This window comes from Gavia stellata, chromosome 1 (genome assembly GCF_030936135.1).
Source record: "Gavia stellata isolate bGavSte3 chromosome 1, bGavSte3.hap2, whole genome shotgun sequence".
NCBI lineage: Eukaryota > Metazoa > Chordata > Aves > Gaviiformes > Gaviidae > Gavia > Gavia stellata.
The window spans coordinates 109,934,463-109,951,772 of NC_082594.1; the positions used below are offsets into that span (position 1 = coordinate 109,934,463).

Sequence of the window (17,310 nt, forward strand, 5' to 3'; positions counted from 1 at the left end):
GGAAGGAGTAATGGGTAAGTGCTTTGTGGGAGTGTTTGCAAACTTTGAAACTCCAATTCAGCCACATTCGAACATGTTTCAGCCTCTTTTCCGCTAACATTAATCAGAGTGGCTTTTGTTTAAAGGAATGTGGGAGAAAGGGTATTCTAAACTCAAATACTCTCAAAACACACTTCATTCAAACCTGCCTGACAAGTGTTTTCTCTGCTTATAAATCAAACAGTCAACCTGGCAGCCGAAAGAATGGCATATTTCTTAGGTGGCCGATTACACACCCAAAATAAGGAAGAGTGAATAGATGGAAAACATAATTAAAACAAATACAGCTTGTAAATAAGACCAGTCAGAATACAGTCTGATGAAATGATTATGCAGCCTGTGCCCCATGTTACAATTTGCATAGATGCTTAGTTCTTATGCGCTCTACTTCTGCCAAAATTTACCAGGAAAAATCCTGTCCTGTAACAGACAGAGACAAAAGCATTGACCTCAGGATTTTGGAGAGAGTGCATCCATTTAGATCTATGGCTTCACTAGGACTATTAGTGGTGTGCAAATTTGAGCAGGTGTTTGCACGTTTGCAAAACTAAAGCTGACCTCATAAGAAAAGCAACAAACCCCCACAGTTTTTGGAAAATTGTCAGAAAAAAGGGAGCATGGGGGTGGAATTCAGATTACAAATACGCAGCCAATGATGAGCAAAAAGAAGAAAATTAGTTCTTTCTTGTAACTCTCAAGTTTGGGTGTTTTCTTGTTTTATTTCTAAGCAATTTCTTAAACATAAAGTGAACTGGGAAACTGATTATTCAAGTATCACCCTTGAAAAAAAAACTTGACTGCCAAGTCAGCAACAGGAATAATTTAGAAGTTAGTATCACCTGAGAATTTCCAAACAGACCATACCAGATGTCAGTGTTCTTTGTTCAGGAAGCAGAACCAAAGCACAGAGACTGTCTTTATCTCAGTCTTCTGTCATATGATAACCAACTGGAAGAGTTTAAAACAAGAGGCAACAATCCTGTATTCCAGTTTACCATTCTCCTATCTCTGGATCGCACGCTTTCTGTTTTCTGTAATGTAATGTAAATATACAGTACTTTCACAATGGGCATTTCATCATGAGTTAAGCCATTTTTGATAGCATTAATCCAGCAAAGTTGCCCAACCACAATGGAGATATCAGTACAAAACTTTTTTTGGTTTTTTTTGACAGTCTTTTTACATGTGTTGTCCGGTAACATAGGTCTGGGAGATGTAGCAGTCTTTCATCTAATGTGCATTCCTGGCATCATCACGTTATTTCATGAAGTTAGACTGTCAGGTTTATACCCACAATGACAAGAGAAAATGGTATTGTGCTGCTGTTCAGGGGAGAAAGGAAAAGACAGATGAATCAAGTACACAGCTCACTCGTCAGAAATTGTAGGTGTCTATCAGTTTGGATATATATCCACATATTCCTAAACTGCTCATTATCATTTTACTGTATGATTGTCCTGTAAGTGCTTGTCATCACTGCAGGGGCAACCCTGAAATCAACCTTTCTGAAATCCATGAATTAAAACAAACAATCAGATAAATGCAATGCTATGTATTAAACATGAAATGACACATCTGACTGTCGGTAAAGGCAAAAAGAATTTCCAAAAGACCTTACTGCAATGCAGACTGCCACCTCCATTTGTTTCTGATTGCTATCACACTGCACAGATGCAATGATTGAGAATGAAACTTGAATTTGGTGCTAGAAGTCCACTGTAACATCAATCACTTGAAATAAAAATGTCATGCTTACGATTTTTTGGAAAATGCTGCACTTAACTTCCAAACTGTTGCTTTCAGAAAAGGCTAATTCAGGGTTGGGTACATTAATGTCAATGTCCTATAAAAGTGCCAGCTAAAAAAAAAATGTCAGCAAAGACATTTTTTAAGCCTGTGTCAGCACAAAAGGGTGCCTCAGTTGTTTCATCTCACAACAGCTGCATGCTTTCATTGACATTTGTTGACCTTTCTTTGTGCACTCATCCTAACCTCTTAGGTTATTTCCTGGCCTCCCTTCCATGACCTATGACCGATGATGACCTTTAGCTGGAGAATGTGACATTTTGTTCTCCTCTGGCTGACATGTGATGCCCTCATTATTCAAAGGTATGTGAAAATAATGACCTGTACTGACCTCTCAGTTTCCTTTCATTTATTGGTCTACACTAGGTGCTTGTTCAGCAGATTGCTATGACTAGGTGGTGGAGTGTACGATTTCTTTTGAAGAAGGAAGCTCATGAATTTCACCAACATTTTAGCTCTTTGTGTCTGTTGCTCCACTTGATGAGTGGGAGATGAGGTGGTGCAGCTTGGGGGAAGAGGGCTCAAGGTTCACGATTCGGTTCAGTTTGGGTGTTGGGAGCATCTTCATAAGGCTGGCAGATACGGCCAAAGACTTGTGGTCTTATGGCGCGGCAGCTGAGTCCCATGCTGGATACCTACCTTAGAGTGTCTCAAATGGTACAGGATGCCAGTGCATGAGCTACTGATTCAAGTCCTCAGTTCTCAGTCATCTGAAAGAATGGGTGACTAAGTAACCTTAGGAATTCCAAATAGGACTGACTGTAGCTTTCCCATCACCAAGGTTTCTAAACCTTCCCTGTTGTGACCACAATGGCAACAGTCACACTTATAAGAAATACAATATTAGTCTAGCATGCTAACAGTGTTTTCTTGGGTAAGTCACTTTTTGCATTTCAAACGGTGGAAGTTTCAGTGTTCTTCAGAAATGCAAGCCTGAACACATGAAATTTTTTTCAAGAACTAGATTTTATCTCCTGTGAGGTGAGACGTGCCCTCATTGACTATAGTAAATATTTCAAATGCTGAAAGTCTGAAGGAGGAACAAACCACTTTAGTGTGAGAGATTGTGATACCAATTAAGAGTTTATTCAAGACCTAGCCAGCATGAATATTTAAACCTCCTTTCCTTGAAGAAAGGATGGTTACTTCAGGTCAGGCATGAGGGCACGTATGGAGCAGCATAAGGAACAGATGGCTGTTAAAGAAAATTTCTGACTATAAATAGTCCCTATTAAGAATATAGAAATAATCAATTAGGGACTAAGCTCTGCTTCCTGTTGCACATGAGCAGAGCAGTAGAAGAAAATGTTAACTCATATGTCAGTTTGTGTTTCTACCTGGGAAAGAGATAGCAGGCCCTTTCCCACTGAAAGGTGGGAAGCTGCACTGAGTCTGAAGGTTAAGATGGAAGATTGTCAACAACTCTTTAGGAAAGGTTTTAGGTATTTGGTATGCAGACCAGCAAATGTATTGAAAATCAGGATCAAGATTTTGACCTTATCTCAGCACTCTGTGCAAACTAACGCAGAAACTAGGGGAAAAGTCCTAGTAACAGACGATTGGTAAAGCGAGAGCATTCCCCACTGCCTGGAGTCTGTAAAGAACTTCGTGTTAGAACATGTCCACTAAAGGTGTAAGAGGTATTAATAACTGACGCCCAGACATCAATTTGCAAACTTTGAGGTTTGACCTGGACATCTGGGCCTTCAGGCCAGACATTTATCCTGAATTGTAAACCAGCTAAATAACCCATTAAATGTTCAGGCTGACACCTACAGGACTGCAGTGCAGAGGAAAGGGGACTCTAGATTTAGGTTAGATACATAAAATCTAGCCTGGCTTTGGGTTGAAATAAAAGACTTTGTATAATCTGATGAAAAAAAGTACTTTAACTATCTTGGTAGAAGATGTTACCTATAGATACTTCTACAAAAGTGGCCTAACTATGGATACGACTTACCAGTCATAGGTATATGTATTCATCTAAATGAAAATTTTTGAGAGTACTGTCGTCTGTCTACCAATATCATCTTTGTCATGTTTGCACTTAGCTTGGCTGCATCAGTCCCAGCAGCATCTCTGGGCAGAAGGCTGAAGCCCAAGAATGGCAGAAAGAAATGGAGTCTCTGATACATTACATCTATTCTGTTGGTCATTTCACAAATGCCCCTGGTATTGCATTTCTGAGGACTAGCTACTGATGGATTAATTGAAGGAAAAATAAGAGTATATAAGTGGGTCCTAGGTGGTGCCAGGCAGTCCTGCCCCTGACCTGACAGTGCTCCAAATCCTGTCACCAAGCAGGTCTGTTACATGAATACTGCCATTCCCCTTTGGCTGACAGCAATTTTCATATTACTCGCATATGGAATGCTTTTAAAAGGATTCAGCTAAGGAACAGATGCGCTTTTACGTATGATCCAAGCCCAGATCAGATGTCAGACTGCTTATGACCAATCATATAAATGAACTAACCCACCACGGCAATGTAGCTCTGGAAGGTCTTGCAGAAACCTTGTAGAAATATATTTAGCAAGTGCCCAAAAGATTGTGACACATGAAATCATGAGTTGCTTTTGACTGCTTTGGCCAAGAAAGACAACTTGTTTGTATGGCAAGAACATGAGTTTAAGAGGATAGCACTAAGGTAAATTTTTAAACCAAGAGCATGTTTAGACTTTATTGTCTTTGTTTTTCCCCAGAAGCACAGTCTCAGAAATATTCTATTTTTCTTCCCCTCTGTCTCATTTTCCTCTCATTGTTCAGGAGCTCATAGGGTTTCACTCCTCCCAAGATCCATAAATCAGATGATTAACTTTCAGTTCAAGACTGTTTTATATGAGCAGAAGAAATCTAATTGGAATACAATCACCCTCCTACTGCTTTTCACAGCTTTCTTTGCATCTCAATGTGATCTGAATTTCAGATATCTCTTTCTGTGAGATATTTATTTTTCCCCATCATGCACTGAACTCAATTGTGCTGCTATCTTTTTCTGCCCTTTTAAGCTCTGGCTGTAAATTAACCATTATCCAACTGAAATAAGTTCCTTTAGAGTTCATAAACAGTGTTTCTGCATGATAGCTTCCAGACTAGTTGCACAGGAACAAACTGCCTAATCCCCTGAATATGAGGGGTTAATATCAGGTTCATTTTCTCCTCTCTCAACATGGATGCTTAGAGGAGAAGCTCTCTTGTAAGATGGGGTACTGGATGGAGTGAGGGAAGAAGGAGTCTGGAAATGCAGAACTCCATTTGCAGGTGCTGGATGAACTCCAGGTTGGGGAATCTTTCCATTACGCTTATGGTTACTTGTTTTGATTTATGCTGCTAGATATTTAGTACAACTGAAAAATCTTGCTGATTATGGACCAATTGTTGCCCTGCGATTTACTGGCTTATATTACTCTTTAAAAAAAGAAAATCAAAACCTTTCCTTATTAACTTAGCATTTAAGGAAACTGGCAGCCCAAGAGTCCTGAATACTAAGATGCTTCCTTTAACCATGCAACCCACAAGCAGCACAAACTTTTCTTTAGTTTCTCCCCTCAAGCCTTCTCCACACCAAACAGGGCATGTCTAAGGGAGAAGTTAATACTCATGACTCATGAAATACTTGCGTCTCTTCTCAGATGCTGTTGCTGCACTCATTTGTTTGTGTATGTATGTGCTACAGATAGTAGCCTATCTGAGAAAAAATAAACTTTAAATCTAACCAATTTTACATATTCAGATATCAAATGAAAATGACTTAATTATTACCACATGACCATGAACAGAGACTGAACACAACAGGCATGATTCCTACGACTCTATGAAACTTGCAAGATGATGCATCTTTCTGTCCACATCCCCAAGTCATTTACGGTGGGGACCTGTCAGAGAGCATCGCAGCTTCTGCCTTCCCCTCTCCTCTTCCAACAGACACCAGGGTTGCCGTTCAGACTGAGGCAGAAAGGTGCATGCCTGGATTTCATCCTGATGTGGAGTCCAGACATAACAAGATGCCATCTTCATGTCCCACAGTTTATACATAGCCTTATCAATCCATTAAGCAACTGAGTGTCATTTAAATAACTACATACAAGCCCAGCTTTGCTTCTAATATTTTCAGCAGTCCCACCTGCCTCAGTGGATCTACTTGTACAAACATCTTGGGGAATCTGACCTGTCAAGTGTTAGAACAAAACCTTGCAACCAGTTACTTCTGAGTTTGAAGTGTAACATGGACGTTGAATTGGATTTCCAATCTAAAGTAAAATTAATGATTAAAATGATTAAGCCATTAAATAAATACCTCTCAGTTCACAGCTGGTTGTGAATCAGTGACAGGCCAATTCATCAAAAAGAAATAGACATTCTCATTTTCTGGGCCTTCATATGCAGTGGTGGAAATTTTATGGTGGTGGAAATTTTCTCACTTAGGTTTTCAGCAGTCTGAGAGAAAGGAGGATCTGACTTAGTGCAGCAATTCCACTGACATGATATGATACTCTTTTTGTGCCTGTTTTTGTTCAAAACAGCTTTTTTGTCTCTAAATTTTTGGGTAGGTTTTTTTTCAATATAGCAGAAAATATACAGTGGGGACTAAGATGGTATTTATCTCACCCTACCTTAGGTATCTCTGGTGTAAATGGTTAAATCTGAACCAATCACTAAAGGCTCCCTTTATAATTTTCTTTAATGGGAAATTCATCTGGCCAAATGAAGAGTCATGTTTTTCACACTGCTAAGTGGAGCCAAAGTTGATTATCTCGGAGGTAGATTGCTGCATTTAATCAGACTAATCTCATCCATGGGTCTGTCTTCAAATCTTCCCTGCTGACCATAGTAGTGCCACATGACAATGTCCACACTGCTGCTCCACTAGCTGTACTGGAAGGGACTTTTTGTTTAATGTTCTCCTGGTTCTTAGTAATTCATTAAATGGAGTTGTCATGGGGATACAGTCTCAGGGTGGCCTCGCTTTCTTTCTCTCATCCACTCATACACAGTGTGCACTGTACAATACTTTATGCAAATAAGTTCCAAGCAGAGTTGCTTGTCATTAGCACAGACAACTCTAGAGGTGAAAACAAACAGAATTTGTCAGTGAGAATTCTATCATTAAGGAATTTTGTTTGCACCCCTGCGGTGATTCATAGTGCACTTGACTGTTTTCTGCCTACTCTTCATATCTTTTTTTGTTCACAAAGTGTAAAAATGTAATTTTTGGTACCTTTTCTCCAATTACAGGTTTTATTGATATCATACCAGAAAGCTGGTTTCAGCTCCTGGCAAACTGGCAACACAAGAGAAGGATTTCCTGGATGTCATCTTCATTCAAACACTGATAAAGTGCAGCCAAAGCAGGGAAGACAAATTAAATATTTAAAGCATTGCTGGAGAAGGAAAGAACTAGACAAGAAACCACAGCCTGATTGTAATGAAGAAGTAAAACTGGACAACTATCAGCACTTACCCTTTGTTTTACAGTGAAAACATACATACATACATATAACCTGACTTTGCTGAGCACATCCTGCTTGAACCTGAGGGTAAGTTTATATGACACAGTATGTAGAGATACCTGAGTTACTGTGGGTGCCTCATGCATCTTAGCTGAGTGTTATCCCATAAATATCAGGACAGTGTGCTGATTCACTTGTACTTCCCTGGTATCTGAACTATCCTGGATATCTCTATATTAACCAGCTGCATACCACTGCACACACTGTGACTGTCTCAGGTCCCATTATCTTTGTTGGAACTCAGATCTGCTTAATAATTCACTGGTTCAAGCACTGACCACCAGCCAACGTCAACTTAAACAAAGCCACCAGTAAAGCTCCCACTAGGCCCAGGCCCTGTCACATCTGCTGCCTGAAATGGCCAAATTTTTAAACTGTGAGCAGCACAAAATCTTTGGTTTAATTTCAACTCCTGAAGGAAAGAAAATACCCTATCATCCATGAAAACTTCAACCACAGCTTTAAAAACATTATCCACACAGAAATACTTGTCTTATATAAAGTATTCCTCATGAAACAGTGGGAGATCTGTCTGAAATTAGCAAGAATTACAAAACCTCCCACTCTGAAGGTGAAAGGAGAAGCAAGGTTATAATTATATAAATGACTATGGGGGAAACAGTTGCTCTGTATAGAGTGTGGGATTCAAGCAGTGTCGAGCACTACTTGGAGACAGCTTTCCTGAAGCCAGGGATTTGTTCTTTTTCTTTTTTTTTTTTTTTTCTTTTTGTCTCTTAAAGCTCCAGTCACTTCCCTGGAAACATCCACTGGGGGGTACACCCCACCTGTACTCTCAGAGCAAAGGATTCAGATGCTCGCTAGTCTTAACCTGATTTGGTGGCATCACTCTCTTTCACCCTGTCTTTCAATCCTCACTCTCTTTCACCATCACTTCATTGGTGTGATTCTTAGCATGGACCTATAACACCTGTTAGAAGAACTGAACTACAGGACTTAATATATTTTTAGGCTCCACAACCGTATTTACCCAGGGTAAGCTAGGATTATAGTGCATTCTTCTGGGACATGTGGCATCAGAAACAAACAGAAATATGACCTTTGAAGGATTCTAAACTCCAGTTGTATCTTGTATCAGTTTGCCTTAATTGACTCAAGAAACATACAAACACATAAAAATACAGCACTTGCACACCTTATTGATTAGATTTCCTAACCTTTCTGAAGTAATCCCTGAATCTGAATCAAAAGCAAGTTAAGGTCTCTTTCTTACACTCGGCTTCCCCTATAGATCAAGCAGTGTGTGTTCCCTTCTCTTTTGCTTCTACCGTCTCTGCTTTTACAACTTGCTTCCATTTTCTCAGCAGTCCCCAAAAAGGCCATCTCTGTTACAAAAGCACTTCCCACTTTTGTCTTCTCTCGCCATTTGCACACATCTCTTTCCCTAATCATTTTGCAGTCAGATCAGCTGACAAAACTCATTTTGTGGCCAAAGCATTCCTAGAGCCACGTGAACTATGGGGACAGAGGGCCTGGGCTGGGACAAAGCAACTCTTCCTCTTTCTGCATGGCTGGCTTCAGCTAAAATTGAACAGAAAACCATGCTGAGGCTGTATATCTGCTTCTCAGTATATGCCTGAACATCTTTGCTATAGACTTGTCCACAGTGGTAATTACAGTTGCTATTGGGAAAAAAAAAAAGATCATGCTTTTTTTCTGGTTTTCCCTCTTAATTTTTTGTACATTTGAAAATCCAACAGCATGATATCAGCAAACATCAAATTGGCATAGCTTGAAGGCTGCACATTTAAATGAACTGTTAGGTGCCTACAGTCTCAGACCTCGGTGAACATTTAAAAGGATAGAGCAGAAGTCAACATTTGCTAACCATCGTCATGTGTAATATATGATATCCTTATTGTAAGGAAAAAGAAGTACAGGTCTCTAATACTGCTGTGATAGCTGTTGACAAGTGCTGACATTTAAACAGCAACCAAAACAAGACCTGACCCTTCAGTGTCCCCACAAATATCATTAGGCACTACTCAGATCCACTAAAATCAAATGGGATTGCTCCCTCATGACTGCAGATTTCAGGATCAAGCCCTTAGTGGGAAAAGAATCTCTCTTGAAGTAAGATCCTGCTCCACTCATGCTAATGGGCATATTCAATTGTAGCATGACAGAGCTTGTAGTATAAACATGAAGTCTGTAATTTTAAGGCACTAAACTGTTATTAAGCCAAATATCTAAGGTATTTTAATTTAAAACTTCAAAGAATACCTAGTTGGGCACTAGGCATTCTTGCCATTAATTAAAATACAGTTGATGACCAAAGCACAGTCCATGAAACCATACAACTAGAAACCCAGCAATTGTGACCCAGCACTCCAGTACAGAGGAGTTAGAGGAAACCAAAAGAGTCACATCTTTCAATCTGACATACTCTTAAAGGTAAATCTGTGTCACACCCTGCCCCACCCCCTTCAAAAACTTGTCAAAAGTGCTTATCATCAGAGATGACTTGTCACCACCTCAGTGAAGTTTGGTGGCATCAATTTCTTTGGGTTTTAAGGGGTTTAAATAATGGAAAAATCCTTCATAGAAGTGCTCAAGACTGCAAGTAGAGGACCTTAACAGTTTTAAAGGAGCTATTAAGCTTTCTGATGTAAGTATACATTACCTGATCTTTTTTATAATATGGATTACATAAATTTGAATTAAGTGACTTTTAAGAACATTGATTATTGATCTGATAAACTATAATGGCAAACCATCAGGAACTATTGTGTAAATAACCATTAAAAAATTTGTTATGTCATAAAAATTCTTATGAAAAGTACTTATTGTACTTCACATGCTGAGTAACCACTTTTCAACATTAAGTACCTCAGCCAAAGGTACATTTTTAAATTAAGCAGATTTTAATTTATATATGATTTAAAAAGAATGCTTTTAAACCACTCAGCATATACTTTTTTGTACTTGTGTAATATTAAAATGGCCAAGACAATGTTTTTTTTTAATCCCTGAGAATGAAGATAATAGTAAAATAGGTGATCAAATGGCTGTAGCAGGCTCATCAATGGCTCTTTGTGACCATACAGCTTTTGTGACAACAGGTACTGACAAATGTGTATAGGTCCAAAGAAAAGCCTTTCAGCTCAAATCTCATTAACATCCTCTTTTGAGAATTTGTTTGTGTCAGTTGATTTCCAACAAAGATGGAGATACCAGCTATCTATGTTTGAATCTAGAAAGGGCTTGTTGAACAGGCTTTATACTGTGCAGTAAAGGAGGTAGAGGAGTTCTTTCCTAACACATGTGATCTGCCATGTCCTACTAAGGACTAAAACCAAACTAACAACCCAGAAAGTGGAGTTGTTTGGGATGAAAGGCACCAACACAGAAGAGTCTGCATGTAATGGGGTTGTTAAAGGCAAGCTGAATGGGGAGCAAGCGAGAGTACATACAAATGATGCCAAAATAAGGCAGCTACATTCAAGCAAGCAGGCGTGCAATGAGGAAGAATGATGCCCACAGCTGGAATGCCGTGGATCAGGAGTGAAGCCCACAGAGGAGAAAACAGAGGTAAAAGGGCAATGCGGATACCACCCACACAAATTTCTCCTGCTGCTGCATTCACTGGAACAGCAATACGCTGCAAGAGGGATATCAGTTCCCTGCAACATAGCCGTTTTGTTACAGTGACTCATCCAAACAGCCTAACTCATATGCCAGAAAGTATCGACAGTACCAGCAACGTAAAATCAAACATCAGAGAATGTGATAGGGAAATGATTTTAGAAAAAATACTGGCATGGAACAAAAACCAAACAAACACACATAGAAATGATCACAGGGGATATTTTCTCTAGATGTTTCGGATGCTGTTGCTCTAACTGGGGCCCCACAGCTACACGGTCTCATGCGCCTTCTTCAGCAGCACTGCTTGTGAGGGCAAGAGTCCAGACTGTGACCCAGGGCTACCTCATGTTGCAGCTGGGACCTCTGTCCTTTGACAGTGGGACGTTCCTACACTTGCATATTTGGGCAGAGTTGTAATGTACCTACTCCTCCCTGCAATGGCATGGCCTGTTGTCCTCTTACAATGAGGCTCTGCACCACAGTGTTGCAGGAACCACACTGAGGGTGGCTCCAAGGCAGAGCTCAGAGGATATGGGAAAGATCCCTGGGAACTGGAACTGACCCCAGCCTTATCCATGTTTCTCTTTGGCTTTACTTAAAACTGACTTGACACAATCAACTAGCACAAACAAGAATGACAGGGAAGGATAATTGCACTGTAAATGCACTGCAAATCACTGTAGGGAGGAGTTTGATCAGGATAAACTACAGTTTATGGAAACCTGTTTGTTGCAGGGGCCAGCATGTACAGAATTAAAAGCAAAGCCAAGCAGAAGTGGCAATGTCTTAACTGACTGCTTTTATTCCTGTTTTATCAACAGGTATTTAGCATTGCTTCTCTCTGTGATGCCGCCCATTACCAGACAGATCATCATCTACATTGAGCCCAAAGACATATATTTGCAAAAAGGTTATGCTTGAATGTATCTTAATGCTGCCTCTCTCACGTATCTCTCACCACACTTTATTTTTTAATCTCTGGCATACTGGGAACGTGTGCCAAACAGCATGTGTACCTTTCAGAGATAACCTGGAGTCAAGGTGTCTCACACAGAGTCACCAGCACAAGCAACATGAACTTCGGTCTCACATGGCCTGTTTCAATTTGCCCATGCTAAGGCCTCATGTTCCCACAGCAGATGCCAGTGCCCTGTGTTTGCTGGCTATACAGATACTCTGAGGGAGTACTTAGGTATGCAGTTACATACATATTTGCTTTTGCTCAGCTGCTGGGATTTTTTTTGTCAAATAATGGAAATTCCACTTGTAATTTTGGTGGGAGTTTAAAGTTCTGGGTGTATCTCCCAGTGTGCAACAGCACGCTGTTTCAAACTCTTGGAGTAACAAAATGTTGAGAACGTTGCAGATTAAACAGAGGTGAACACGTCAGAAACAGATCTGTAGATGTTTGGGAAAAAAGATAAATGTTCCATCTGTCTTGACTACATCTGTGCTTTTTCCTTATTCAATTTCCCGTAATGTTCTAGGAGACAAGTTCCCTAACAGCTTAGCAGAACCTGAAATTATTATTCTAATATTTTTGGAAAAATTTTAGAAAGTATGAAGGAACAGTAAAGTGAACCTACTTTTAAACAATGAGCTAGATTCAAGAGTTACACATATCCACTCAGGAAGAAAACCCAGGACCCCTGGCCCTTCTGTCCAGCAGGTTTAAATGCCACACGCTCATGACAGAAGTCTTGAGAACATTCTAACAACCAATACTTATTTGCAGCAACTGAACACATGATTTCAAGTGAGAAATACGTTTTTTAAAAAGTGCTTGGATCACCGAAATAAAAGCTCCTGTTTGTCAAACAAATTATTCAGTCATCTGTCATAACAGCATAACTTTTTTTGTGCATTTTAACAATTGGTCAAGAATATTGTTCAGTATTGTTTATGAATGTCTGGTGGATAAAGGGTCCTGTACAGTAAAAAGCATGCTTGATGTCAGCAGGAGTTCATGAGCAACCTAGGGAAGGGTCATCCTGGTGTCAAAGGCTGCAAGAAATGTCACATGCTTTCTCTTAATTAATGCAGGCTAGGAGAGAATCCTCAGGGAGGACCCAAGATCAGAAGGAGGAAACAGACATTGTTGTACCAATTATCACTGCTTATTTGAGCGTCTCCCTCTTTGTGATTAGCACAATTTAACCAAACATGTAATTTCTAGTCTGCATCAGTTTATCATAAGTGAATCCAGTTGGATGAGTGTTCATTCCGTATTTAAATATAGATAGACCCATCCTTGCCAGGTGCTGAGTTTGCTCAACTCCTACTGAAATCAGCAGGGGCTCAGCATTTTGCAAGAATCACTTAGCAGTGCCCAGAATTGGGTCCTTTATGTGTCTAATACATCAAACCAAAATCTGTGCTCCTCTGATGTCCGTTTGCACAGGAATCCGTATTTCTTTTCATTCATTTATTAACAAACAGACATCCACTTGGTGTTTCTCCTAAACAAATGTTAGTGGCTGTCACTACTAGATACTTAAGAGAATTGAATGTATTCCTATTCCCTTTTGCACCGTAGCAATATTATGCAGTGTACTTTAGCTTTCAGCTTTTCCTTGTGTACAGAATATTTATGGTCCATTTTGGAGTTGTCATCCAAGCACTTGGGGTCATTTTCTTATTAAACAGTACAATATTAAAGCAATGGGGCACAGCAGGTGGTGTGTTTCTGGCTATTTTGTCATGCCTCAGGCTGACTTGCTGTCTTCCACCTAAAATAGTATTATACTGAATATTAGTACAAGAAAAAAAAAATCCCAGTAAAACCAGATCATTTTAAAAATATAATGTTGCGTAGTAAGTTCCAAACTTACATGGGGGCATTTTTCGTGTGGGAGCTCTTCAGAGAGATAAAGTGATTGATTTTTATAAAAGTTGGCATGCATGACCAAGGGCAGATGGCGCATAAATTTGGGCCCCGGTCTTACATTCAGCTCGGTGTAGGTGGACCACCGAACTGCTGTGACTGAGAAAAAAGAACACAACCGTGAACAGATGCAAGACCCCTGGGTACCAAGATCAGGCTGTAGGACTAGGACCCAAACTTGCATTACAATAATAATTTTAAAGCCAGCTTTTGGCAATACATTCAAGAATATAAGTTAGAATTTATCTGCTGGTATTTATACGCTGCTGATTGATCGTGTAAAATGTATGAAATGTCTCTGCTTAAGATACACTTTGTGCTGTTACAGATGGTGTGATAGATGTTTGCTCATACACCCTGCTAAACATTAGGTCCCAGTCATCATCACAACTAAGAAGATATGAAATACCCTCCCTAGCTAAACTTATCGCAGTGATGACTAGAAGGACAACAGAAAGGTGAGGAAACAGAGAGCCAGGCACTGTAGCAACACAAAGGACACTGTTCAGTTTCCATTGAAAGACGATCCACATGGCTCCCCATGTCAGATGGCTATTAGTGGATGTCATGTCTTCTCTTTTACTAGATCCCCTGTCTTATATTTTACATTTGTTGTCTTCAGCTGATTTTCTATCACTGTACCAATCTAATGCATTAGTTCAAAGCACACTGTCATTTCATGTCTGATGACACTGAAAATATAGCAAGCTCCCAGAATATATACCATCAAACTAATGAATCATGTGAGCCAAATGTACACAATTTTTTTATCATTTTGTTGTACATTTACATACGTAAAGTATAGGCTGTCTTCCTGGGGTAACAAGCCTAGAAGACTCCAGTTTGTTTAGCATTTTCCAAATTGGAAAATGCTTGACATTCCTATCTTTTTCCCTATGGGCCTCCAGAAAGGTGTGCAAGGATGAAGAAAGGGCAAAGGGAGCCACAGAAAAGGGACAAATAGATGAACAAAACTCAAAGGAAAAATCGAGTGTCCCTAGAGAGAGCAAATCCAGGAATGTCAAAGAATGAATTTAGCTATCTTGGGAAATGAGGAACAGACATCATATACTGCAGACTGGGGTTCTCACAATTTACAATCTTTTTCTAAAATCTGCAGTAACCAAACTACTATTCCAAAATGTAACAGCAAATATGTTTCTTTGCTGTCTAATTACCTTGGGATTATCACAGTGCCTCTCTCACAGGTAGTGAATTCTCCATTTAAGAATGGGGGATAGCAGAAGCACACAAAATGAGACAGCAAGGTACTGCATCCATTTTTAAAGTGTTGCCTATACCTTGCTTTTTCTTCAATTTGTTGTGCCATGGGCAGACTTACAAAGCAGCCTCAATCTGTATTTCAGTTTCACAGGATCCTTCAGCACTTCCAGAACTGCTGAGAACCTGGACCACGCTCACCAGCTGGGATGGTAGAAGATGACAATCCCCATCATTTAGCTCAGAAATGAATGGGTCTGACTGCTGGCCCTAGAGCAGCTGGACTAGATAATTGTACAGAGCGAGGGAAACACCTGGTGAAGACTCCATATATTCCTAGTTACTTCTTTGTTTTACCTGGCTTATGAATATTTACATGAACAGATTTTGGCTCACACTGGAAGACTCTCTCTTGTATAAATATCTATGGTAACATAGCAACAAGGGATTTTGTGCACAAAACTGGTTTTCTAACTAATATCTCTTGATTTCTAAGATGATCAGCTCTGGTGGAAAAAGAAAATTAAGTGGTTAGTTTGTGTTTGAAATCTAAGCTCATTGTTTCTTGAACATTTTCAACAGTGGCTCTGCACAATAATTATTATGGCTTCATTCTTTATTTACAGATGCCTTGAGGACATTTTACATTTGGCTTTATATTGAAACAATATCATTGCTAAGATGTTCTTCAGGTTGCCATTCTATAGCATGTCTTTTTCTAGAATTTGTATTTTAAAATTAACCATGAAATGCTTCCATGATATATTATATAGGTGAGATAAAGTGTAAAAACAAGGGCTGTACCTGATACTTGAAAGTTGCTATTCCTGACAGCACTTCATCTTTTTCATACCCATGTTGGCTTTTATCCCGGCCCATCTATTCCTTAATGTAAGTGTTATAAATTGTTGTAAAGTGCCATAAAATATAATAAACATGAATCAATATTTCTTGGTTAAAAAACTTAGAAATGCTGATGAAGCTCAGGTTTATTATAGATGTCCTGAACCCACAATGTGCTTTTATTATTTTACCTTCATCATTTTTTCAGGTCTTGAGTTCATGTGTGCATACACATTCATTCTTCATAAATGAAAGAGGCAGTGAAAATTAAAATTACTAATGCAGAGCTAATGAAGCATCTAACATTTTAACCAGTTGTTTTAGGCAGGCTATCCTGTATATACAGAGTTGTTATATTTCGTATGTATGACCCAATTCAAGCAAATCCCTTATGGATCTAGTGAATATTAAGCATGTGCACGGCACCAGAAAGTTTGGGGATTACTCAGATGCTTAAAGTTAAGCATATGCTTAAATGCTTTGCTGAATCAGGGCTTTAATGAAGAAGCATAGCACAGTACTGCTATTTGCCATAAAAATTCATCATTCATGGATCTGTGCTCATTAAAGAAGATGCTATGATTTGTGTTTAAAATACGAAAGAAATATGATGCCTGCATGGTGCATTAAATACCCAAGCATACACATGCATTTAAATTCTTGCTATCTTTTTAAGGATATTGTTGTGAATTATGTTCTTGTATATGCAAGAGCATTCTTCATAGTGAAGTGACAGTTCGTTTCCACATCCAGCTGATGCTCTTTACATATTATTAGTATTATTTATTCTCAGTCTGAGGCTAATGATGGATTTCCTTGTCCTCGGTTGGTTTTGTGGTTTCTCCACAGGAACCGCCATGGGCCGCGGCGTTTCCAGGGGCATTGGAAGGCTCTCCCCAGGGCAGAGCAAACCCGGCCCCTTTCCCCGGCTGTGCGGGGAGGTGCTGCCGGGCCGACCCAGGCACCGCAGACACCCCACTCCTGCCAGCGGGCCAGCTCCAGGGGTGCCCACACTGCCCCCACTCCCACCGGCCCAGCTGGGGACAGGGCTGCCGCCCCGGCCTGCTTCAGGGAGCTCGGTGTGCACCAGGTTAGTGAAAGCCACCGTGAACTGCCCCCACCGTGAAACCCGCCGGGCTCTGCCAGTGATGCAGCCTTGGTGGAGGGAAACGTCCCCGCTCTGTCCTGTTGATCGTCACCAGGGATTTAAGACCCCTTTTAGAGCTGGTCTGGCAGCTGAAAGGAGAAGTACCGCAACAATGCCAGGGCACTGCCGTTGTCCAGGCCCTTCGCCCTGCGGTGCCCGGGGAGGCAGCCCTGCAGTGGTGGGTGCAACCTCAGCAATGGCCCCGGCAGCTGTGAGGGAGTAGCTGGGGAGAGGCCTCCCTGGGGGCTGCTGCC

General features: G+C 40.2%; 1 long non-coding RNA gene across 1 annotated transcript; it reads left to right on the forward strand.

Annotated features, from left to right (window-relative positions):
* The first annotated feature begins 2,125 nt into the window (after positions 1-2,125).
* LOC132318559 (uncharacterized) lies at positions 2,126-15,442 on the forward strand. The gene is made up of 3 exons (XR_009484335.1): positions 2,126-2,148; positions 7,081-7,382; positions 15,213-15,442. It is a non-coding gene; the product is annotated as an uncharacterized LOC132318559 (long non-coding RNA).
* Positions 15,443-17,310: the final 1,868 nt, after the last annotated feature.